Raw genomic sequence first — 24,899 nt, 5'->3', positions numbered from 1 at the left:
TTTTCATCACATTTTATCAGAAATCTCCCTACTACTCAAACAGCCTGTCACAAAAGGAATGAATTGCCATTTGCAACTGTGGGACACTTTTTCATTGGTGCCAGAGACAATTTTATGCCCCAGTCTGACCCAGACCTCTCATAGATGGTGTCATTCGGCAATGCCCCTTTTGAGAAAGAGAAGTTGTGAATCAACCCAAATGTCCTCTCTTCTTTTTGGGTACCACACCCAGGTTCGGACTGCCCTATAGGGCAATGCCCGAACCAAAAACGCAAAATGCTAGTGTGGGACAGTTTTTGTGGTCAAAGTGGGCCACTTTTTGGGCCCATGTGGGCCAGTTTGATAAGCTACTTACCCATGCTTACTGAATAAATATTCTTTAAAATACACAATTTGCATCACATTTTATCAAAAACCAACCCCTTGGGTATTACTGAAACAGTCTGTCACAAAAGGAATGAATTGCCATTTGCAACTGTGCACCATGTTTTCTTTGGTGCCTGAGTCAAAAGTATGCCCCAGTACGACTCTGACCACAGCCAATGGGGAACATACACATTTCTGTAAAGGGGGGCTTCAAAGGGTCCGTTCACCCTCCCCAATGATATTTCCTTTTCCACCTTTGCCCAGACAATGTCCAGTCTCTTGAGAGCCGAACCCTGGTTCACACCAGAATTCTGAAATCCTTTGTGAAACCTGTCACCAACAAAAACGAATCTTCTACTTTTGGATATTCGGATAAATTGGAAATCTGTAAGAGGGCAACTCTTATTGACGTGGACCCTCCCGACACCAACCCAGGCCCCGTCAAAACCCCTGTGACACCCCCTGCCCTAACCAATTCTGATCTTACTCTTTTGCCCGCTTGTGACAGCGGACTTCTGGACGCCCACTGAGGCCACAGAAAGAGCACAAGTGCTTGAACTTGCAATTGCATACTGATCTAGTACATGTTGTCTTGTTAAATTCCCAGCACGTTCCCCTTTTGTCGAATGACTGAGGGTTGGTGCTACGAAAGGACTGCCCAGCCTTGAGCGTTTCCTGCACTGCGGCCCGACCGGATGTTGGTTTGGTTTCTGGGCAGTCTACCCAAAGGTCAATGGTATTACAGCCCCAATCAAGGCTGATGTCCCCCACTTTCACCCCCCTGAATTTCTCATTGTATCATAGCCATGTGTAAGCAATTTCGATACAGTGATACAATGAGATTCAATTAAGACAGAAATTAGGGTGCAACTCTAGAAACGGTTCAATCATAAGTAAAAATTGCAAAACCTAATGTCCAATTTACAATAGATTTCTAGGGAGCGCTTGCTTCTCTTTACCGCACCCTTTATTCTCCTTGCTCCGGCCTTCATGTCACCCGAAACTGATACTGTGAGAAGGGATGCCTATGGATCCTTCACTGCCCTCCCTGCCATTGGCCCCACGGTCCCCACCGTTCCTCCGGCTGCACTGGCACCCCCCTTATGGTCGCAGAGGAACCGGCCCCCAACATAAGTATGTTGCCTTGTCTGCTGGTACCAAACATGGACATGTGCCCTTGCGATAATGACCATGGGGAGCCCCAGGATGCCAGCATATTAGGCCATGTGGGGTACATTTATCCGCCCAGCAGAACTCCCCTACATCACTAAACCACATCTCAGCAGTCACTAGCAGAATGGCTGCGCTGGCGCTGTTGAGCACTATCGCCTTGCATTAAAAACTGCGTTTTTCAGTCACAATAATAATGGCTGAGCTGGCTCTGTGGAGCACTCTTACCTGGCATCAAAACTGCCTTTTGCAGCTACAAAAATGATGGCTGCACTGTTTCACCAGACACCAATGGGGCAAGATGAAACACAGAACACCCCGAGAATTGCTGCCAGTATTTTCTTCATTTGCACCAAAGAAAAGAATCCAAAGACAGCGCTGCTAGGCTGCCAGCCCAAAAAGTTTTCACTGAAAAAGAAAATATTCTGCCTTTTAAAATGACTGCGCCCTGATGCTTTTTTCCACCTTTTCAAAAGTACACAGTTTTGTCCCGTGAGACCCAGCTATGTTCATCCACATTCAGGTTGTGCTCCAGCAAAAGGGGGCATTTCTCAATGAATGACAGGCTGTGTGAGGCAAGATCTGTGAAATTACAAAGTACTTCACTCCAAGCCGTATGCAAAAACGCTTTACTTTACAACAAAAGATCACAGCTAAACTCTTTGCAAAAAGCCCCCTCTCTCTCCTAGCTCATGTCAGTTTCAAAGGACGTTTTATTTGAACAGATGCCTGTGCATTAGAAACATGACTGGGGCTTTGGAAAGGTTCAGAAAATGGATGAGAGGAAGGCGGCATTGTAAAGTGACAGCCAAGGAAAATTAACCATGTGTAAAATGGTGCTTTTGACAAACAAGAAAACATATTTTTAAAAGTGAAATGTTCAATTCAGGCCCTGTCCTTGCAGAGAAATGCGATGGGGGTTATGTTTGAAAACATATATAAGATATTGAATTCCAACAGATTTAATAATAATAATTTAGCATTTATATAGTGATACGAACCCTCAGGTATCTGAGTGCTGCTTTTTATTATCCACAGTGTGTAGTGCTCATTTATCAATCTCGGAAGGATGAAAGGTTGAGTTTGGCCCTGCCGGGATTCGCACCTGCGTAAGCAGGCTCTGCACAGATCTCAAAGCGAGCGCTCTACTCGCTGTGCTATTGGACCAGCTTGCACAGTTTGCTTTCTGGTTCAGGAAATAAAATAAATAAATAAATACATTTGCTGTAAAACCAGCAGAACAGTTTTTTTCAGGCCTTGGCTTCAAAGGATCTTGCTTCCTGGGAACAGGATCTACCTCCCTTCAAGTGGACCAGCCCCTGGGGCATATGAATAGGCAAGGGTGGAGGACCTTGCACTCTCGTCGGACAATGCAGCAGTGCTCCAGCCTGGGGCAAAGGATTTCCAGGACACATAGGTGTGACTTTGTGGTAGCACCTCCCCTACACTCAAACTCGGCTGGAGACGTGGGGGAACCTAATACTTACTCCCTTCTTTCTTTGGTAAAAGCAATCATTGGACTCAGGGAGGCAACAAATTACACGATATAAGAATAATATAAATGGTTCGTTATAAGCCCTTTATTCATTCATAACATACACATAATAAAATAAACACATAGTCAGTTATAAAAGAAAAACATAGAGAAAAACCATCACCGTTAACATGGTCGCAGAAGACACCTTCATCTCGGCCACCACAACACTGCTTAGTCCAAGAGTAGATAGGCCAAGAGATCACTCGTGCTAACAAGGTCTGGAGCGGAGCATCCTCCCTCTCAGTGGGACTGCATCACCCGGAACCGAATTCTAACTGAAGTTTTCCAGTAAAATACCTTCTCTCTTTATGGGGCTACTTTCAATCCCCGACACCCCTCATGGATTACCAGACTGCTCCCGGCCAAAGAGCAGACAATAAGAATGAGGGGCAAAAAGTGGAATATTCTAGTTAGAAGCAGAAAAAACACAGCTCCTCTCCCTGCTTTAGTTCTCAGTGTCCCTTATCACTAAACCTGCAGAGCGCTCCCACTCACTCTCAGTCTTGTCCTTCGCCGGACAATACAACTATTCTCCACTGTTACATTAATATGTGACCTTGCCTTCGCTGCAGAAATACATGTTTACTTGCTAAGCCCAGCATAACGTAGGCTGCTAAACCCAGCCAAACATAGGCTTTCATGGCTGTTTCATTGAGGTAAAGGGGAAGTGAGTGTCTAAGATGGCCGCGCATCGGCGCCATATTCTTTGGCTCATTTTTCGCACACGCACTACAATCCATTACCCCTGCACTTCAAAACTTCACAAAGCCTCTTTTTCCCCTACACAAAAACCGCCAAAAAACAACCATCTCCCCTGCAGTCACCCAGCCCCCGCTCGGCACTACAGCCCCCTTCAAGAGTCCACCTCACCAAAGGGATTCACCTGATTGTGATCCAGAGCCAGGACTCATGCTTCAAAATTCAGATCTTCTTGTCCCCATCTTGGGGAAAACAACCAGCGAGCGGCACGGCGGGTAGAGCTGGAGCAGCAGAAGAGATGCATGGCCGCTAGTGCACACAACAAAGAAATCACAGGACACAAGGAGGCAAGAAGCAGGCGGCGGCGGGATCACTAAGAAGGAGGCAATACTGACATCCTTCTCGGCCACCCCTTCAATGGCAGAATTCCCACCAGAAGGCTGCCCTCCACCCCAAAAAAGCCCTATACTTTCCTGCACCTGTCTCCGGGTGCAATTGGTGGCTGGGAAGAGGAGGAACGAGCCAACTGCCGTATCGGATCAGCTTGGCGGTGGTGGGCCCTGTGGCCATCAAGCAAGCGGCAGCCCAGCCGCGTGAAGAGCGGCTCGGCATCTAGGGACTCCTTCCGCCTTCTGAAAGGATCGGGCTCCCGAACACAGGCAGTGAAATTTCCAAGGCAGTATGGATAAGGAGGGAATGTGTGCCCTGGGCTGTGAGACCAGCCTGAGCAATGGAGTCGCAGCCTGCAAACCGCAGTGGTGCATCCAGGAAGCGGTGGGGTCCCCTGTGACAACGGAGGTCCTTAGTGGAAATTTTGGACTGGTGGGACCATCACGGGGTAAAGGCCCACTATCTGTTGGGTAGGCTGGCCCCCTTTCCCCCTGGAGCCGGGGTGGCCTGCTCACGGGTACCTACACTTTGCATAAAGGCGGAGGCCACTTATACCAAGGACCTCAGGCAAGTTTTCAATGAGCAGCGGTGTGCCAGTGTGGGGCAGTGGAATCCAGTGCAGAAGTCAGCAGCATCAATAGGAGGGACCCCCTGGAAGCCAATAAGGGGGTGTGGAAGGCATTTGTAGGGAGTACTCACCTGGCTCGGACTGTGGGCACAGAAAGGAGGCCTGGTGACAGAGGCCTGATAGCGGGGGCAAGATGTGCCTGCTCATAGACTGCTGCCCCCTGCAGGTGGAAGAAGCCCAGTGTGGGTCAAGAGGCGCAAAGGGGAACCACACAGGCAAACCAGGCGCTAGAAGGGCTGCTGCTAGTGAGTGGAGTGATTGACCAGCGACTGTTCTGCTGCAAAAGGACCCCCCTCCACATCACAATACGGCAAAGGAGAAAACGAGAAGGCCATGGCTCAAAGCAAGATCAAGCAATTTACTGTTACTAATCCTGCCACAGTGCAGCCTACCACAAAGAGCACCCCCAGCATGGATAATTGGCCCAAGATCCGGCCATTTCTCTTGGTGGCATCATGGGGGCCATCACAGAGTATCGGACCTTGTGGAGGAAAAGATTGATGGGCTGTCTTCTAAGGTCTCCTTGCTGTGGCAGGACATCCACAAGTTGTCTTTGAGGGTAGGCGAGGCAGAGCAGCAGATATCAGACACGGAAGATGCTGTGAAGAGAATGGAAAAACTAGAAGCTTAAAGGCTTGGAGAGTAGGGCGGTGGACAGTGAAGGGAGGTTGAGGAGAAATAACCTCTGGATATTGGGGCTTCCAGAAAAAGTGGCGGGACCCAGCATGGACATTTTCCTCGAAAAGTGACTTGCAGATCTAATGGTGCCAAAGAAACTCTCCAACTTCTTCTCAGTGGAGCGGGCGAATAAGATGCCTATGGGCAGGCCAGTTCCGGGGGCTCATCCACGCACCATTATAGCAAGGCTTTTGAATTTCAGTGACAGGGTTGCCCTGTTACAGATGCCTTGGGTGACTGGCACAATCAATTACAATGGTTCCTGCATCAGACTGTTACCCGATTATAGAAGGGAGGTGCAGCGGGCGCAACAATCCTTTCATTCCATCAAACGAAAGCTGCTCTCCAGTGGTATTAAGTGTGCCCCATTTTTCCCTCTGCAATTGAAAGTGCACCATGGGTCGAAGGCACTCCTCTTTAACACACCACGAGAGGCGTAGGAGTGCTATGAAAGTAACATTCAGCAGACAGTGGCCCACACGCCACAGAAGGGGACACAGCTATCAGCGCTGGAACCTGAACCAGTGCCTTTGTCGGCTCTACTGTACTTGCAGGGACCGATTTCCCCAGAAGATATCAGTGGTACCCCGGACCGAGGGGAAGAAGAAAGGATAACATTGGGGGCAAGAGGTGGTGCCTAACACTGGCATAGCTGGAAAAGTTTAATTCTCATGATCAGGCAACTTTAACCTACTGACATCTGGACCGCAAGAGGCTTGGGGACAGGCCCGGTTGGGGCTTCTTTGTTGGCTGCATTAACGAGCTCCCCGCTTATGGTTCTGTTTATCGGTTTGTGTATGTTCTCGCATGGGCCTGGGTGACAGTTGCTTCAGATCGGGGAGAAGTGCAGGGATGGGGGAGTTGGGGATGTTCTTTTTTTCACTGTCTTTGGTTTCACATTGTTTGGCTGGGGCGGGAGAATATTTGGGCGGCGGGTCTTTCCTTTGCTTGCATATGGATCCTATTGGGGAGAACCCACAGGGGCAACTGCCTTGCATTGGGTACTTACGGGAGGATGGCACATGACAATGGAGTCACGCTCTTAACGTGGAATGTAAACGGCATGTGCTCGAGCATCAAACGAAAGTTGATACTGCAGTTCCTTAATAGGTACCCTCCAGACTTCACTCTCCTCACCGAATCCCACCTGGCAGGGTCACATTGTACGTTTTTCATACAAACAAACTACAGGATGGCCTTTCATGCTGCCTTTGCCAGAGGGGCGAGGGGTACCATGATACTAATAAATAAATTGGGTGCAGTCTCTGTCACTGATGTGCGACCGGCCCCCTTGGGAAGGTTTGTGTTGATCTGTTAGGAACCAGGGGTGCCACCTGGGGTATTGTGGTGGTCTTTGCGCCCCCTCCCCTCACACAGGACCTGCTTAATGACCTTCAGAAGCTTATTGTGTTGGGTGGGGTGGAAAGACGGGCCCTCGGCAGGGATTTCAATGACGTCATGGACACTGGCTTGGATAGGGGTCATGTGGGCAGTAGGCATCCGCAGCTACCCACTAAACTGAGCTCCTTTGTTGGGGCACTGGGCTGGATGGATACCTGGAGATGCTTGCATGCTGAGGAAGCTGGGTACTCCATTTTCTCTGGGGTTCATTTTTCCTTTTCCAGGCTGGTCTATGCTTTTATCCCAGTGGGTGATGGCCATAGGCTGCTCTCGGCGAAATTCTCAGCCAGAGGGATTTCGGACCATTCCCCACTACTGATTACGCTTAAGAGTGGGCATGAGATGTCCACGGCCACTTGGAGGCTGAACTCGTACTATATGGGTTTCCCCAAGTTCACTGAGGCATTAGTGCACATCAGACAGGAATACTTCTTGGTTAATGAGGGATCAGTGGACAGTTATGTCACGATTTGGAAAGGGTACAAACAGTTCCCAGGGGGGAGGCGATTTCACTGGGTGCGGCCCAGAAAAAACAACATGCAGTGGCGGTGGAGGAGGCAGAGGCTGCCTCGGGGAGGGCAGAGGCAGATCTGGTCGCTTCTGGGTCCCTCGGGGCGCAACGTAAGCTGAAGACAGCCCAGGAAACACTTCAGAACATGGCACTAGATAATGCGAAGCAGGCACACTGGCTCAAGCGAAGCAAGATTCACAAAGCAGGTGACAAGGCAGGGAAGATGCTTGCGTGGTTGGAGCAAAGGGAAAGGGGCAAAGGGAAAGGGGCAGTGGGCATGTAAGAGCTCTGCATGGTGATACAGGGAGGTTTTGACTGAGGATGCAGACATCACATAGGCGTTCGCACAGTATTATGAGCTCTTTAGCAGTGCCCCGTCGAGCTGATGAAGGGAGGGTGCCCGGGGTATCAGAGCCGGTTGCTCTACCATAGTTGACAGCTTGGCAGTGGGAGGGGTTGGAAGCAGATATCTCCGAAGAGAAAATAGTGGCCGCCATCTCCCATCTGCAGTCTGTAAAGTCCCCGAGCACGAACGGCTTCCTGGTGGAAGTCTGGAAGAGACTGGGAGCAGCGGTGGTCGGGCCACTCCACCGGCTATTCCTGCAGAGTAGGCGTGATGGTAAATTGCCTGAGGAACTGAGGAAAGCGTTTATTGTTGTTCTTTCCAATCCGACCAAGCCATCGGAATGCTGTGCTTCCTACAGACCAATCTCGCTTATCAATGGAGAAGCGAAAATCCTAGCAAGATTCTTTGCAAATCGCTTACTCGGGGTCGTAGGGTGCTTCCTCCAACCATATCAGTGCGGGTTTATCCCATCCAAGTCTACTCGCATGAACCTACACAGGGTACAATTACAAAGCACGCTGCTAAATGTGCAAGATATGCAAACAAGGATGCTTTGCTGGCTCAGGAAGGAGTGAAGTCAGAAAAACACAGCTTGTGTCTGTAACCACATATGGCAAACACACGAACCAAGTCAAGAAATTGGTTAAGAATCATTGGGGACTAGTTACAGCAACTGGATGTACCCAAGAACTGCCTCTGATTGTGCTCGGAAAAGGGAAGAGCATTCGTGACAGACTAGTTCACTCTAGTCTCAAGCCAGCAATCACTCAACAGCAGAATACTCTGATGGCATCATGGAACACAGATAGAGATCCGGCCCGGTGTCATTACCCATGTGGTAACTGCAATGTCTGTCATCTTAAAAGTTCAACAAAGGAGTTTTGCCAACGGGGCTTCCAATGGAAAATCTGCAGATTTGCGAACTGTATACTAAAAATGCAGTATATGCTATAAAATGCATGTGTGGGCTAGTATACATTGGCATGACTACAAGAAAGGTTGCTATATGCATCAATGAACATCGCAGTAGGATAAGGAATGGTACTCTTACTGCTCTGTTGGTACATCATTTCATTGATTTGAACCATGGCCCAGATGCTTTTAGTTGTATAATCCGGGATGTCATGAAACCCAACCGACTGAATTCTTCAACAGTCACACGCCTGGTCAGAATGGAACTGGAGTGGATCTTTACGCTTAGAACCCATGAGCACGGACTTAATGAGGAGCTTCACTGGCCATCCATGATGGGTTAGTTGCCGGCTGAACATAAGAATTAGTTAGTTAGAACATACCAGTTGTGCTGCTGGCTCCACCCCCACTCTGGACTCTCACGGGGAGTTGCTTGTCAGTGTGTACATTCAGAGGAACAATTTAGCCTCCACTTCCACTGCGATTTTGCCTCTGCTTTTCAAGCCTGGTATGCTACAGGCATCATCAGGCCTGTCCCATGTAAATGACCACCTTTGGAGCATTTTCAAAATTTTAACAGGCTAAAATTCCCTCTGTGTTCATATACTTGTGTAAGTTGAGGGACCTATAAAGTGGGTTTTCGACACCACTGTTATATTTCATTTTTATATAGGTAGTTCACCTACCACACAAGCAGAATCTTTGGCCCTGAAGAAGCCTGGGCTCATCAGAACAGATTGCGCCATCACAGCCAAAACTCAAGTAGGCCACTCTACAATCAGGTTTTGGTATACGAAGATCCAGCATTAACTGCCAGACAGAATGTGGCAGTTTTGCTCTGCCAAAAAAGGTTTGGTTTGAAATTACTAGGCATTTGGTTGCACTACATCAAGACAAAATTAAATTAAATTCTACCAGTGAATTGCAGCTTGTTTCATGATTAATCGTCTGACTATTCATGCATTTCTTAAGTTCTTGTGCAATAATCACGACTGGCATTGTTTGTGAAACCGTGAGTGTTCTTTTCTTGTGATACCATGGTTCTATGCATTTAGGAGATGTGTTTGGACTAGTTGAGATACATGTTGAATTGATGCATGTGAATTAAAGAGTATGTATTGTGTTATGATGCTATGAACATTTTAAAATATTGAAATATTGTATTTATTTTGTTGTTGGTGGTCATGGCTGTTTGATTTTTGTGACTTTTGTTGTCTGCTTCTGGACATATGTAATTTATTTTGTTACAACACAAATGCATATTTTTTAACGTGGAATTCTGTATATTGACATAAAAATGAGTATTAATATGGCAGATGAGATCATATTTTTGTGTCTACCATTGGCTTTGAGGCAGGCTTCCATAATCCCGGGTCCGCTGGCTCTGTTGTCAGTGGATTTTGAAAAGGCATTCGATTCTGTGCACTGGGATTTGTTGTGGGGAATGATGGACAGTATGGGTTTTGGGGAAATCTTTCTGGACTGCGTGCGTCTACTCCACAAATTGCAAGCGGCAGGAGAACGGGTCGACGGGTTCCGCTCAAGGACATTTCCCCTCAGGCGGGGAACAAGACAGGGATGTCTACTTTCCCCTTTGCTCTTCACCCTAGCAGTGGAGCCGCTGGCAGTGATGCTCTGGGCAAGCATAGAGTGGAAGGGCTTTCGGTGGCCCTGGGGAGGTGAAGGGAGAATATCTCTATACGTCAAGTGGAAGAAATTGATCTTCTTCCCCATACAAGGAGGGGATGCAGCGCTCCCTCAAGATTGCCCCAATAAGGTATCTATGACAGGCTACCAGTATCTGGGAATTCAACTGGGCATAAACCTCTCGAAGTTTCTCGACCTAAATTTACACCCGATAATAGATCAATTTAAGTTGGATGTCACAGATTGGCAGTCCCTCCCATTGAGTTGGATGGGCAAAGAGCCCTTTTCAAAATGATATCGCAGCCCAAGTACCTTTTTTTACTGCGGAACGCCTCACTCCCGGTCTCCAGGAGGGTGTTTGGAGGGATTGAGGGGATCCTAAGGAGCTTCTGTAGGGGGTTGGGGGCAGGGGAGGGCAGGCTCGCATCACCCTAAAAACCCTCCAATGGTCAGTCTGGGATGGGGGGATTGGATTACCCAGCCTGAAACAATATTACCGGGCAGCGCAGTTGGGTGTCGTTAACGACTGACTACACAGGGACCCTGGGTTGTCAGATATTGCTCGGAAAGGGGCTGGATGGGTGGGAGGACCCTGGTGAAGGTACTTTATGGGAAGAAAGAGGGATGGACGGGGCGCCCACTCATGACACATCATGTGCAATAAGTATGGGCATAGGTGCATGCACACTTTTGTTGGGGGTGGGCAAACTAAGCCAACCCCTATGGAGTAATTCACATCTTCCGGAGCTCTGCAAGATGGGCCATTACAGGAACTGTGAGAGTCATGGGATTCAGCGCCTGGGGCATGTGGTAGAGTGGAAGGGTCTCCTTCCCTTTGGGTCTCTGCAGGATACGTTTACCCTCAGGGATGCGGAGCGCTTTTGGTATATACAACTGTCACATGCATTGAAATCACAGTTTCCTGTTCTGAATTAAATCCCACAGTGCTCCTTGCTGGAGGCAAATCTACTACCAGCCCGATTCGAGACGAAGGTCACGTCCCCGGTGTGCCAAGTAATTTCTGCTTATGGGGCCCAGGAACTGTCCCGGCTATGGGGTAGGTGGGAGACGGATGTAGACCCCATGGAGTCTGAGGAATGGGTGGAAGCACTCATGTTCCCGCATGGAGATTGGTGCATCTGCCAGGCTCCACTTTATACAGTACAAGATTCTTCATAGGGTCTACTACTCCCGTGCCAAACTATGTGGGTCGGTATTGGTGGACAATAACTGCTGTCTACGGAGTGGTAGGTCTGGGAGCACGTTCTATCACACCCAGTCGGACTGTCCTCAGGCTCAATTATTGTGGGGGAAATGTTTAAGCAAATTGTCGAATATACTGAACTTGGAGGTCCCTAGAGACCAGAAATGTGTTCTACTCGGGATGTGAGGGGGGGGTCTCACTAAGCATGAGAAAATATTTTTGGCGGTTGCTTTGGAACTAATCAAGAAAGTGATTGCCTGGTTGAACCGCCCACGGATGACCTGTTGGTTAGTCGAGGTGGCCAGATGTATGGCACTGGAAAGATGGTGTATAATGCAAGGGGATGTCCTGCAAAGTTTCTAAAAGTTTGGAGTAAATGGGAGGAGGGGAGTGGTGGGTAGCGTGTTTTTAGTGGATAAGTACTGTTGTAGGATACTGTGGGACCAATATGTTAGCCCGACTCTCTGTAGTATGCTCAGCAATTTTATTTTCAGTCTGCTCCTCTGTGTTGTTATTTCAAGCAATGATGTTTATGTTCATTCTATTTGTTTTCTTTACTTTTTTGAATGAAAACAATAAAACATGTTTTATAAAAAAAAAGAGTGGTCTAACAGACACAGTAAGGTTTTCGTACCTGTCATGAAAGGGGGCAAACCTTTTTTTACAGTTCCATTAAATGTAATAATTATAACGTAACTGATCCGCAGGCAAAACATCAATTAAAATAAAACTATTCAAATATAAGCAAATTCAAATCAATCCCACAGTTCGTTTGAAGGAAATGCATGATTCTTATACAGTAAGTAATGTTATTAAAGAATTCTCATTGCAAGACTTTAATATAATATGAGGCAATAATCTAACAGTGTGTTCTCTATATTATAGAGTCCATTCAGAGTATTAGTCAGCAAATAATATAACTACTGTGAAACTGATTATGTGTTTCTAACCATGAGTGATAGTGTCATATAGTTGGGAAGAGCAGAATTGTCTCTCATCATCTTTTCATCGACTTTTATTGTAGGGAAATCAGATCAGGTAGCATTTGCAGTGCCCTGTGTGATGAATTGCGGGATTCAGTCACTTGTCCCCAATGGGAAGCCTTTACCTATGAGGCTAGGGAGGAGAGCCCGCTACGCGATACCTTGCCTAGGACTAGAGGCAACCAGGACCTCACCGGGAGAGACTCTCCCTTGGGAACAAGGAGTGCCACTTCAAAGAGGAACTCCCTAAAATGCTCACCCACAACCCACCTCGAATAACTCCTATCCAAAGAAGACATGAAGAACAAATTAAATCCACGTGAGAAAGAAAATGAGTACAATACTGTGAAGAAGAAAATGTTCTGAGTAATGCAGAGTACTCAGAAAACAGAGAGAAAGGACTTTGATGCTCCACCAGGGAAGGCCCAGCTTTGCAAAGGAGAAATCCTGTCAGAAGAAGAAGCCCAGGAGATTTGAATCCGCTGTTTAAGGAAAGTTGTACCATACCAGCACACGCAGCTTTGAAGCATGGAAACAAACTGGCGAGTGAATGTGACACAAGAAAAGCCTGGAGTGAGAAGAGCTTAGGAACGGAAACCTCAGACAGGTTACCGAGTCCTAGGTGGTGCGTGACAGACAGTCGGTGGACTGCTAAGTCCAACATTGTAGCCGAGACCACAGATCTTCTCACAGCTCGGAACACACACAGAGAAAGAGAGAAAGAAGAAGAAGGGAAGCCAGAAGCCAACCTGATGAATGGAAGCAATCATCCAAACCTGATCTCAGGCCCGGTGACACTAACGCCAAGTGAGAGATGTAACAGGGAAGGTGGGAGACCCAGGAGGGATAACGAACACAATAAGCATAATGATCATACTCGCCCCAGTGAGGACGACAAGTTAATATTCCTTAAAGACTTTGGGAAGTCATATAAGGACATTTATACTAAAGGGTGAGCAGTAAAGAAGAAAGAGAATCATTATTTGTCCCAGTAAAACCAAAGAGGTGAAGAGAAGTGAGAATAATTACTGGTATCTTCAAACTCGTCCCAGTAACAGTGAAGAGGTGGAGAGAAGTGAGAATCATTACTGTTACCCTCATACTTGTCCCAGTAAGACTAAAGAAGTGGAAACAAAGGAGAATCATTACTGGAACATTCATACGTGTCCCAGTAACTATCGAGTGAATAAAAAAGTGAGAGTTGTTTAGAGAGTCCTTCTAATTGGCCCAGCCAGGGTGAAAGGTTGACATTGTGTAGAGAAGAAGTGCCAATTGGGATAAATAGAGAGCAAGGGAAGAATACCCTCGGAAGGGGAAAGCAAGGTGCCAAGGACACGATAGAGAAACTGAAGAGCGCTATTTTTTAACTGTATGAACTGGTCAAAGTAGTTGTCAAGAACTAACTACGAATAAGTTACTAAAGTGACTGCTGAAAAGCAGACCACAGGAGAGGGGAATCATTCTCCTGTGCCTTAGTTCCTTTTGATAGTGATAGGGACAGAATAGTTTAGCTTTTGACAGAGGACCGATCTTCCTTTTGGACTCAGCAACGACTGACGAGCACCATACTTAGTTTGTGTTAGGTAGGGAAAACCCATAGCTCAGGGATAATTAGGAGTTTTCACCTTTTCATGTGTTTAAATAAAGTCCTTCAATGGAAGATACCAGTCTAGGTCCTTCGTCTGACCCACTGCACCTGGCTTGAAGGCAGTTTTTGTGTCGTGTTTTAGCTGCGTCCTGTCTAGCACCACCCCACTTAAAGCCATGTGGTTGGCCTAGGGAACAGCTAACGAGCATGTCAGTGTTCTATCTGGGGGCCTGGGACACGAGGTGAGGATCCCAGGGTGCATGATAACAGATACAATATCAGCTATACCCTTTCAGGGGGAATGCTCAGTTTCTGAGTCATGATTTTGTTTTGTAATGCTGCTTACTGTCTCTCCTCGTGCTCTGGCACTCTGCGAAGGCAGCATATTAATGCGATATAAAACACCTAAACAAAACACTAATTCCACAAAATGGGAGTCGCATTGTTCAAAGGAGCTAGCACGCATGGCAGGTACGCTATAATCAGGTTTCCAAAAAATCTTCCTGGAGACAGGAAACAGCAGCTATGGCGAGAAATTGGTAAGGTATTTCTGGTGAGTGGATGGAATTGTTTGGGGTGGTTGGTGGGGGTTTACAATAAGTAGACCTCATACTTACAAGGTGGGTATGTTTCCAATGGGGTTTGGCTGTATTTAACAGGGTTCGAGGAATGATTTGGGGGTGAAAATTAGTGTGCATAACCTACTAATAGTGCATTTGGCATTTGGGGCAGGTGAGGTGAGAAGGCATGCATGGGTGCTGGGATGGAGCATGCCAGCGTGCTCATTATATTTGCTAAACAGGGCACCTCAAACCAAATAGAGGCCTGCGTCACGAGCAGCGCTTCAGTGAACTTGTTCCTGTCCTTATGACCTTGTGTTCACCTGCTCGTCTCTCTTTGCTTGAGCAGGACCTGTGGAAGGCTGTGAAGCAGTAGTATACGCAGATGACTGACAGAGGAGCTCAGTCTCCGCAACACCACAAGAACCGCAACATTATACTGCCAGGAAACTGAAGATGCCTGTGAAGGTGTTCAACTGATTGTGGAGTTTATAATGTGAAGCCGACCTCCACCTGAGAGTGTTGCCAGCCATTCCACTTATAGAACAGGGTGTTTGTTGGTGGGCTTTCAGCAGGGTCGGATTGGCCCCTCAGCCTTTCGAAATCGTCCATGGGGAGTAGGGGCCGGTTTCTGGCCACTCCTGGGCCGGTTCGGGAAGAAAAAAATGTGGACTTTTTTTTGGGGGGGGGGGGGGGGGGTTGGGGGGGGACCTGCAACTTGCAACATGGAGCTATACACACAGATATTAATGATACGTATGGTGATCCATTCTTGTATGAAATGTATATCACATTAGGGAAATCATAACCATATTTGATGCCACTTTCTGCTCCTTGTTTTGTCAAGGGGGTGAAAGGTCGTGTTTCATTGTTTCCCAGGATGTCACTTTGGGGTGGGGTCAAATGACCACTTCTGGTGATGTCATCAGAGTTCAAGGGTCGTGAGGCAAGGGGTTGTCCACTTTTTTGAGGCGAGGGGTGGGCCACTTTTTTTTGGGTGTCCGGGCCTATTTCTTGTCCCAGTCCGACCCTAGCTTTCAGGAACTTAGTAGCCCGGGCCTCATCCGAAACCCTTTGCTGAACTGGGGCCAGATTACAGAAAGTTTGGACCGGTGCAAGTGCAAAATTGCATCATAATCAGCACTAGGGCAAGTTTGCCCTAGCGCTAATATCCATCCGTATTAGTACTAGGGCAAACTGTGCCCTGGTGCAAAAATGCATTGAAAGTGCATGTTTTTTGCACTAGGGACGGTGTTGAAACCGTGAAAAATGGCACTTGTCACAGTGCAAGTGTTTTTGAATATGGCCCCAATGTTTTTTGCAGTAGGGCAAACGTTGTCCTAGTGCTAATACGGTGCAAATATGCACTTGCAATAGGCCCGGGCCTACGCTAATGTTGAGACTATCGGGAATCGCGTCTAGCTAGCGTTTTGGTTGTAGCTCCTGGGCTTCTATCCAGGGCTACAACCAAAAGACCCAGGGCTATAGCCCCCTCAACCCCCCACCCCCCAGCGACATCTATATATCAGATATAAATCTGAGAAGCAAAGTTACATCGCTCTTAGTATCAGCCAGGTGTGTTTATGAGCTGACGTCTGCTAATTTGATCTTATAATTAACTAAAACAAGCTGGAACAATTGAAAGTGATGTGTGGCTAGAAGCTGAAGCCGGCGCTGGCCACGGATACCTGTAAATCGTTGGCGCAACCACACCAATGGCACTGACGTCTTATTACAACAGCAAACACATATAATGGATTGTTGTGCATGATTACATGTAAAGATTGGGTAATAAGTTACACAAGGAGGGTTTTTAAATGGCATTTACGTATTAGAATAAGCGCCTTCTCATGAAACGCCCAGATGATTGTTAGATCCTGCGGAACCCAAGCTTTTACCGGTAAGAACCAGTTCCACTGTGCGCTCCTCTCCCAAAGGAAAAAGTGCGATGCTTTCCTCTGCCAAGACAAAGTGGTGGATGGATTAGGGCTTCTTCAGGACATGAGAATTGTTTTTTTCTTGCAGCTCCGAGGACTGTGCCGGCAACATCATTTTCCAACACAGTGAAAGGGCATGTTTATCTTTGAACATTCCCTGCAGCTGCCCATCAGTGGTTCCATCCAACCACATTGTGGATGCATTCATATCAAAACAACATAGATCGGCATGGTAACTAGCCACAAAACCATCTCAAGTAAAATCCCAAAACATTCAATGGATACTCATCCGTGGAGACTGCGAGCCGACTAACTTGTAAGGTTCCGTTCTCTCCAGGATCATTTCTTTCAAGTGAACGCTACATCAAGAAATGGTATGATTCCAGAGATGATGGGCCTGCTAGTGCCAAACATTTAACAATTCATCACCTATCTGCCCTGGCCCAAGTTACAGAATGGCCAATTCCTGAAGAGTCTGGCACCTGGGACCATTGCCCCATCTCCTGCGTGTTTGGTGGGAAGAGACATCCTAACCTGGCTACCTTTCTATGGATCTGGCATATTAGTATTAGGTTATTTATGGAGCATGGGCCTAGCTTTGGGAAGCAACAGAGGACTTTACAAGTCATAGGGAGAGCTGCGAGGCAAGGGAAGCAGATCGCAGGGGATCAATGCAAGCGATCGGGGAGCTAACAACAGGGGAGACGAGTGCAGGCAATTGGGTAGCAAAGGATCTACAAGCAACGAAGGGAGGAAACAGTGGGGAGCAGATGGCCCAGTCTCAGGTATGGTGGGGAGTGGATGGGATGTGGACCTAGATAAAGGGGGAGCCATTTTTGGGGAGGAATCATGTGATTGTCAACTGCAAATCCCCGAATCTGGCAAGCAATACATTTCTCTGATCAAAAGCTGGCACAACAATAATTCAGGCACATCAGTCTCACTTTCTGGATCTTCCAACAGTGTATTGGTCCAAAAAGTATTACATGTTATGTAGCCTGGGATCAGTAACATGGCATCAAATGGGTTTCTTTTGGCAAATCAGTCAACAGGAGCAAACAAAATACTTATGCATGCATGTGGCCTTGTTTGGGTTCAAATATGTATTACACTGTAAAATATCCAAAAGATCATTAAATTGCATTATTTTGATTGCACTGGGTTTTCCAGAGGTGTACGATTTTGCTATGAACGAACATTCAAAGCATGAGTTATTCAAATTAGGAGGATATTATTAATAATGATATTTACAATCTAATTGGTACACACTATGATCAATTGTCATTGGGCAAATTAATAATATCTGTGAATATGACCAAACACAGTCCAATTGATGGTGTTGCCCACTGAAGGTTGAATGGATGAGACAGCAGCTGCGGGAATAAAGCTTGTGATCTGCAGGTGGTTCAGAATTCTGTGTGGCTACTGCTCACCACGTAGCCCCTGCACACCCGATGATTACCCTGTTCACCATCTAAAGGTGAAGGCGCTTTTCACAGCCGGTGAATGTTGACTGGTGACCTCACCACTAGAGGGGCTGCTCTGGAAAAGAACTCTGGGCCTGAATAATTCTGTGCCCAACACAGTTGTTAGACATAAATTGGGACTCAGCTCTCTGGCGGCAAGAGCCGTGTGGAGGAAGTTGGCAGAATATGCCAAAATGCTAAACCCTCCGAACAATTCCCTATATCAATCTTTGGGCGAGGTGTCTTCCCTACAATCGGCCTCCACTCTGAGCCAGTTTAAGTCTACTATGTGTGAGATTCTGTGTCAGATCGGATCCTCCACAGAGGAGCTGAAGGTGGTGCCTGGGATGGCAAAGTGAATATTGCTCCTAGCGGATTGGGCAGAAACCTTGGATCTACTGGGGAAGTTAGCCCTTTAAGGGAATATGCAAAATTCAGAAGGAAGTGATCCGAGCCTCTGATGTGTGTGTCATTGTTTCTCTGTCCAAAGATTCGTGGTGTATATTTGCGCTTCCACCGTAATCAATTTGCTACTTTGAAGAGGAGGTCCAAGTGGGACAAGTCAGTAATTAACACGGACTATAGGTTTTGCAAGGCCAATTTAGTGGAAACACTTAATCACATTGTTTTGGTTTGTCCAGCGTTGGCAGAACCAAAGCTATTCTACCTGGGTTAAGTGTTATTGTCCGAGATGTGTTTGGTCAGGCTCATGTGTGGTAATGTGGTGAAACCAATTTTGACGCTGTATGCATTTTTATTTGTTTTCTTCGGAAAATTTGCTGAATTCTAATCTCTGTTTTTTTATCATATGAAATGATATTAACTGTACGTTATTGTTGTATTTTGATGAAATGTAACTATTCAATTAGAAATGCTTTTGTTTTGTTTTCTCTGTATTGTAAGACTTGACGACTTTTTCTTTTTGTCTTCTGTTTGTATATCATTGGGCCTCATTACGAGTCACCCGGTCTGGAAATAACGGTGGCGGTAAACCCGCTGCCACCGTTGTTTCCGGACCAGGTGATCTCGAGTTCTGCAGGCGGGAGGTGTCATTCCCACCAGGTCTGACCTGGCGGGTTTAACACCACCCGCCTGCAGGCGGACGTGGAAACACCGGCACCATCACAAGATGGTGCCGGTGTTTCCACTTCCCCATTCCCATTGAGTCCTATAGGACTCAATGGGAATGGGGATTTACCGAATTCTGCCTCCGGAATTCCTGGGTCACCGGGGTTGTAATGCCCCGGTAATTCCGGGAATCACAGAGGCGGAATGGTAATACAAGTCCGGCGGTAACCTGCCGGAATTTCAGGCACGGTTACTGCCGGACTTGTAATGAGGCCCATTGTTTTATGAAAAGCTTTTTTTTTGTAGGCTAAACACAACAACAAAAATGTTGACTGGTGAAAAAAAAAGTCAAACCCACCTGCCCTTAGACCGAGGCATTTTCCTCGATCGTAACTTGCACTAGGACTCCTTTCCGTCATTATTGCAATTAATCATTTTGGGAGAAATTCTTGAAACATCACTTGAAGTTTTGAATTCAGTATGTCGCACCCAGACTATAGCATCTTGCTGGAGCATACGCTGGGCCTGCAGCCTTCGGTGGCTATCGTTGAGTCTTCTGTTTCAGCTCTGGTCTCAACTTTGTCCATGTGAGACCAAAAGTCCTGAGCTGTGAGTAGCTTGCATTGCCCTCCTAATTGTATTTTTATTTTCCCCAATTAATCAGGTTCCGCACATTACTTGTGGGCTCTGATCCTCAGGCACCTGACTGGATGGCAAATCTAGTGTTGCACCCTGGAAGTTCTATGATTCTGTGGGTCAGGGGTATCGGGTGTACAAGCCCTTGCTTGCTACTATATGCTGGCTAACTGCTGATAGAAGTTTTTCTGTTTTTAGGGTGATACCCTGTTGTCTGCCCACTTAGAGGATCCAACTGGCCTCATCACTAAACTCTGGCTATCCCCAACAGCCAGACTATGTACCCTCACAGAGAATTTGTGATGGAAGATAGGAAACCGAACATTCCTTCTGGAAGTCTGGATTTACAAGAAGGAGTTTCCAGGACCGCCGAAGTTCAAAGGATGCACCAATGTGATTGGAGCGAGCAATCAGTCTAAGAGCGCCTGCTGCAGATGACAGGCACATCCCGGCCTTCCAGCAACCTGTCCACCTGAAGTTGTGTAGAGCCAGATCCTAAAGTGGGGAACCCCATCTTGTCCACTGTGGGGATCCGTGGCCTGCAGCCAACACCCATCCAATGTAAGTGAGTGGCAGGTGTATACCATACCCGGTCAATCTCCCTCTCACCTCCCTATATAAACTAAGCATAGCGTAAATGTTGCCAGAGATTTACATTTCCAATGCTGCCAGGAGTATTATGGCACTGCTTGTGTCCTAATGTTTTGAAAATAAGTCGACCTTTTACTGGTGTTAACTGTAGGAGATCTCCGAAAACAATAATGTATTTTCCTTCTAACAGTTCTTCTGAGTCGTTTTTTAGGACTCTCAGCTCCCTATATAAACTAAGCATAGCACCCAGGGGAAGCTTCTGGGCATGGTGACAGCAGCCCGCCGGACCATCGAGATTTACCCTGGAACTAGTACTGTCTTGGTGCACCATTTGCCCACTTACCATTGCTGAGGAGAAAAGGAGTGTGGTGCCTCACTGTGCCATGGGGCCATGATCACAACCCCTCAGCAGAAAGGACTAAATGGGGAAAAAAAATATTCCCCACTACTGGTGAGTTTGCTTTGTGCTACTGCAGCTCAACTAGTTGAGCGTGGGTGAAATTCTTCAGGCGGTGATCAAGTAATCCAGAGGAAACACGTGCTTTCACACAAGCCATTTCCCAGGCTAAATATATTATAGCAATACTTACATTTTTTTATCTAAACAATATCTACTGGCTCTAAAACGACACACAGTAAACCGTTCTGAGCAAATGGGGAACAGTGTAAGCAGAATACCAAACTGTCCAGTGCAGGTGTAAAATAAATATATGTAATGAGCCTTTAGAGCAAATGGTGTTTCAAGGCTCAACAAGACGTGTGGGGGGGACAGATGACAACAAACAAAATGGTCTTATTAGGCCTTGTGACATTGGGATCGTACAAGTGCAGAACAGGAAGTGTGGGGGAGTGAGAAGGAGGGGTAAGTGCCGGTCAGAGCGGAAAGCGCTAGTGCTAACGAGGGAAAGGAAGTGAAGGTTGGAGTGGAGAGCGTGCAAGTGCTGGGGGGTGAGAGGACGAAGGGGGGAAGTTGGCCCCTGGACTAGGGAATTCTGGCCCAGCGGCCCTCTAGACACAGAAGCCAATACCCATGGTATGGAAACCAGTGGGTGACAGACCGGCCTAGTCTCTTGGTTTCCCCCTCCCAGAGACTCTGAGTTTCCATGCTCTTCTCCGGGTCTCTGGGGAAGAGCATGGAGTCTCTGGGATTTCTGGGTGTCTCAGTAACTCCGCCCGCACCTCCATGTTAATGGCTACTATAAGACCATTAGTGGCCAATTACATGGAGGTGTAGGCCGAGACACTGTATGGTACAGAAATCCCGCCCATATCTGGCAACACACACAGGGTGTTGTTTAGATTTTCTTTTCAACATGTGGGCGGGGTGGGTGGACGGAGTCTCGCACACATGTGGGTATGGCATCCAGTGACATACGATCTCTGGATTTTTGCTTTTCCAATGTAGGTAGGTCTGGTGGGTGCATCAGCCACAAGCAATCGCTGCTCCTGTAGCGATGAAACTTTCTCGCCAAGTAGTCTTTTTGGTTGAGGTGGCTGCCCCTGGGAACAGTGTGCTGTTTGGACCCACACTTGTAGGTCAGGGTGGGGAAGCTTCGCCACACTGGGATTCTGCAGTCCTCAGTTTTAAAGTGCCTCAAGGATGGGGGGCCGACAGATGAGCACTTTAACCCTCTTCACAGACTGGCATGTCAGGGAACAACACAATGACCGACCGGGTTTCATTTCGATGGGGAGAACTCGTTCTCCCCTCCTGATATCATCATTCAGGTTCTTGACACAAGCGCCCACTTACAGAGAAACTGACTCCTGGGCACTCTGATCAAGCAGGTTCAGGTGAGAGTTCATTTTCTCCACCAGGGAATGTATGCAGATTTACGCAGATTCTAGGCCCCAGTGCCTCAATGCAAGGGACCAGACTCCCTGGTGCTCTCTAATGCTCTCTAGAGATAGCCAGACCAGCACGCCTGTGCAAAAATCAGGCAGTAGAGAAGGAGCATAGCAGAAATATGCACAGCTTCAGCTGGTCACAGCTCCCAGGAGAAAAATAGACCAATTAGGAACAACAGCACTCTAGGATAAGGCTCAGACCTGTGGAACACAGCTCCTCTCTTGCCTACAAGGCTGGTCGCACCTTGACCAGCGCAGTCAGGTGGTGGGCACTGGGACCAGGGCTAAGACAGGAAAACCTCTAGCACTCCCAACAGAGAGAACTGCTACACAGCAATGGTCGTTTCTGACCCCCATATGTCCCAGTGACAACTCTGGATCGGGCGTGGCATCCTTGCCTGGTCACCAGTTTTTGTAGCAAGATGGCCCCACTGAAGTGCAGTTTTATGCTATTTTTAAGATGACAATAGCTTAGTTGTGCCCGTTTCTAACAGATCAGAGCACTGGACATGCTAGACTAGGCTCCTGCGTCTAAGCTTAGGGTCTTAGGAAGGGAGTGCAAGGCTGTTGTTGTGGGATCCACTTGCAACGATCAACTGACAGAGCGGGCCCGGACACCTCTCAAAAGGACTCCCATCCACTCCTGCCATCTTTAGCCTTGATCTTCTTGTGGTTCAAACGTGAAAGAATTTGGGTGGCGTAGGAAGGACACCAGGTTGGTGGGGGCCACTCCCCCTGCAACTTGTGCAGCTGCATCTGCTGCTCCTGCCTTGGACATGATTGCCTTTTCTCGCAGAGTTGTTAGGTTTTCGTGCCTGGGTCTCCTTACCTTGGGGTGTTGTGCCCCCGGTCTGTTGGGCTGTGCTGGGTTGCAGGGTGTTCCACCCTCTCAGCGCTGTGGCGCTCTTAGCGGTCTGCGCCTGCGGGTGCTGGGACGTCTCTGGAGCCCTTTCTTGCTGCAGTTGTGAGTTTGTTGTGTTCATGCCCACGTGCTGATTGCATGTCTAAATAGGCCTGCGTGTTGTGGATGATACGTGGCCCGCTTGTATGTGCTTAGTAGGCTTTGGGCACGTGGTGTCACTGGTCTGCTGGGGCCACTCGGCTTATGTTGCCGTGGGCTTTGGAGCTCCCTCCTCCGATAAAAGTGGTCTTGTGGTGGGCAGGGCTTGTGTTAGGCTGCGCGCGTGTTATTTGGTACCTGTTCTTGTGGAACGTAGGGACACTCGGCTTATATTGCTGGGGTCTATTAGGAGGCTCTCCGCTTTGCATGATGCTTCTTACCATGGCTGTCTCACACGGATCTGCCACCTTTCTGCTGATGCGCGTCGGGCGCCCTCGATACTCCGGACCTCCTTGTCCTTGGCATGGCTGCTTCCCACCTTGTCGGCGGCTTCCTCCGGCGGTCTCCCCCTCCTCATCCGACCGCCGTATGACTTGTCTGCTGCTCCACGCACGGCTGCATGGCCCTGCTCGCCACACTGTATGGTTAAACTGCTCCTCCCATTGCAGCCACGCAGCCCTCCTCGCTGGTGCAACGTCATCGACTCGTTCGGCTGGTCCGCCTCTTCTCGTGCTAGACGGGCCACCTCTCCTGGCTGCACATCAAGATTCACCGAATGTGGGCTGCAGCGATCGTTCTCCTCTCTGCGTCCCCTCCTCCGCGAGACAGCGGGCGTGGGTCTTGGCTCGTCACCAGTTGTTACACTCTTCACACGTGCCTACAACCAATAATGACGGACACCAGGCTTACACGTCTACTTTCTTTATTTTCCATACTCCAACTGCCCTTCCTCCCCTTGCCCTTTCCCTCCCCAGGACCACGCCCCTCTTTCCCTTGTTCTGTCCCCTTTAAGGGGACAGGGTCCAATTAGTCCATAACAGAGACCTCGCTCACTTGTATTGCATTATGGAAGTCTAGTGTAGAAAAGCATGCACAAACATACAACGTTACCAAAACCTCTGTGGATTACAACTTTACGTGGAGGAACTCTGCAGTGCAGGGTTATCACAGTTACAAAACGGATACTTATACTGCAAGGGTTAAAAGAAGACAACCCGCTCTTGGCTGCGCGTGCTTCGATTTCACTTACACATTGTTTACCATAAAGCGTACATGTGTATATGCATGCCTGTACGTATACACATTAGGACATGCCACTCTTTTAAGGTTAAGACATTCACTATAATGAGACTGCCGCCAGGATCTTCTCAAATATGTCAAAAATAATACGAGACTCGCCTTGGTCCGGCAAAAGTTCAGGCCAGCGCGACACGAATGCACATACATTAGCAAGCCGGCCAGACATTGAGCTTCCAACTTTTATTTATGTATTTACTTATTGGTGTATTATGAAGCGCTGCATGCCGATACGTATGCTTCAGGGCGCCAGAGGAAAAGGGGTGTTAGGAGGAGCAGCCAGGAAGAGATTGAACAGCCTTATGCTGTCAGACAACTATCTGCATTCTAATCGCCTTAATACAACTGTTACTAGCAGCATACGTTATGTAAGCACTACAGATTAAGTGGTCCAAGGGTAATGGGGGAGGTGTGTAGCAAATGCATGTCAATCCTAGGTGCTTGAAGGGAGAAAATCCGAAATCTTCTCTTTAACTCTCAAGTAGGTTTCTTTCGGTATCACAGGGACTACCCACCCCCTACACTTCCCACCCCACCCTTATACCTCTTACCCCAAAACATATATATATATATATATTACTTCTCACGAAGTAAAT

Source organism: Ambystoma mexicanum, chromosome 3p (genome assembly GCF_040938575.1).
Source record: "Ambystoma mexicanum isolate Mex_15411 chromosome 3p, UKY_AmexF1_1, whole genome shotgun sequence".
NCBI classification, from domain to species: domain Eukaryota; kingdom Metazoa; phylum Chordata; class Amphibia; order Caudata; family Ambystomatidae; genus Ambystoma; species Ambystoma mexicanum.
The sequence above is the reverse complement of the archived record's forward strand: the minus strand, read 5'-3'. Positions refer to the sequence as shown.